Source organism: Octopus bimaculoides, chromosome 8 (assembly GCF_001194135.2).
Source record: "Octopus bimaculoides isolate UCB-OBI-ISO-001 chromosome 8, ASM119413v2, whole genome shotgun sequence".
NCBI classification, from domain to species: domain Eukaryota; kingdom Metazoa; phylum Mollusca; class Cephalopoda; order Octopoda; family Octopodidae; genus Octopus; species Octopus bimaculoides.
This window is the reverse complement of record NC_068988.1, coordinates 87,280,570-87,282,578: the sequence shown is the minus strand read 5'-3', so window position 1 is coordinate 87,282,578 and position 2,009 is coordinate 87,280,570. Positions and strand designations below refer to the sequence as shown.

The 2,009-nt window shown below is 35.8% G+C and overlaps 1 protein-coding gene across 1 annotated transcript in view; it reads right to left on the bottom strand.

Moving 5' to 3' along the window:
• LOC106881241 (uncharacterized) overlaps positions 1–738 on the bottom strand; it is a 23,942-nt gene extending 23,204 nt beyond the window's left edge. Inside the window, exon 1 of the mRNA XM_014931552.2 lies at positions 579–738. The gene's annotated coding sequence lies outside the window, so the exon portion shown is untranslated. The remainder of the gene's footprint in view (positions 1–578) is intronic.
• Between the last annotated feature and the right edge of the window lie 1,271 nt (positions 739–2,009).

The following is a 2,009-nucleotide window of genomic DNA, read 5'->3' as shown; positions in this document are numbered from 1 at the left end:
TGTTCATCGGACAGTTTTGTTAGAAATGGGAACAAAACTGTCTGATGAACGGGAACGTGAAACTCCGAGTAACAGTCTTTTGTTATATTTCTGCTGCTTTTAAATAAATAAAGTATATATATATTAATATATATATTAAAAGGCACTCTGTGGGTTATGATGACGAGGGTTCCAGTTGATCCGATCAATGGAACAGCCTGCTCATTAAATTAACATGCAAGTGGTTGAGCACTCCACACACACGTGTACCCTTAACATAGTTCTCGGGGAGATTCAGTGTGACACAGAGTGTAACAAGGCTTACATATACATGCATTCATATATATGTGTATGGATCTTGAAATATATATGAGGCTATGAGGCTATGATAGACAGTAGTTAAATATTGTGTTGAAAGACCTTTTGGATCCATACATATATATATGCAAATGTATACATGCATATAAACATATTAACATATATATAAAGATAAATAGGTTAAAAGATAGATAGTTAGATAGATAGATATCTTCATATACATAAATACACATATATATGTAAGTGTGTGTGTGTGTGTGCGTGTGTGTGTATTCACTTACCTGACAAAATATAACAGCTACAAGTTGCCTCTTTCTCTTTCTCTGGGTGCGTGTCTACCTCCTTTCCTTTGAACAAACTATCCGATTGTGAGCTTCTGTTTAGCATGCCACACGTAATTAAGCCACACTGCAACAAATTTTACTACTACTGCCACCACCACCACCACCACCACCACGACTGCTACGGCTGCTGCTGCTGCTACTACTACTACTACTACTACTGCAGCTGCTACTCTTACTACTACCAGTTTCGTTTTTTTGTCAGGCTAATCTCCAAATTCATATTATGACCCAGGTACATGTCTATCAAACACGTCACTATATATCTATGTCTTGACCATTTATCAATATTTTGAAAAAGTTTAAAATTTCTTTTGTGCTTTTGTTTACTAGCTTGTGTCTGTGTAGAGGTGTGTATGTGTGTAGAGGTGTGTATGTGTGTAGAGTTGTGTGTGTGTGCACATTTATGTGTATACATATACACGTACATATATATATATATATATATATATATGTACACATATATGGACATATATGTATACATATGTATGTGTGTATATACGTAGGCACAGGAGTGGCTGTGTGGTAAGAAGCTTGCTTCTCAACCACATGTTTCCGGGTTCAGTCCCACTGCATGGCACCTTGGGCAAGTGTCTTTTACAATAGCCTCAGGCCAACCAAATCCTTGTGACTGGATTTGGTAGATGGAAACTGAAAGAAGCCCATCATATATATATATATATATATATATATATATATATATATATGTGTGTGTGTGTGTGTGTTTGTGTCTGTGTTTGTCTCTCCCAGCATCACTTGACAACCGATGTTGGTGTGTTTACATCCCTATAACTTAGCAGTTTGACAAAAAGATATTGATAGAATAAGTACTAGGCTTACAAAGAATAAGTCCTGGGGTCGATTTGCTCAACTAAGGGTGGTGCTCCAGCATGGCTGCAGTCAAATGATTGAAACAAGTAAAAGAATAAAAGAAGAAAAGAAGAATAAATATATATACATATATATATATATATATATATATGTTTATATTTATATATATATATATGTGCATATATATGTACATATACATATATACATATAAAGATGCTAGAAAGGTTTCATCAAAAGTGTCTAAGACACATCCTAGGAGTAAAATGGAAGAGTTTCTAGCAGATACAGAGGTTTTGCGCAGGGTGCACTGTAGCTCAATTGAAAAACATATTATCCTGGCCCAAATGAGATGGACTGGGCATGTAATTAGAATGAAGGATGATCGTTTGCCGAAGCGCTTATTTTATGGTGAGCGACCGCGGCAGAAACCGAGAAAGAGGTATAAAGATTGCATTAAACAAAACCTAAAAAAACTAGATATGTATGAAAGTGATTGGGAAGGAGATGTTCTGGATCGAAGCAAGTAGAGAGCTGTTGTCA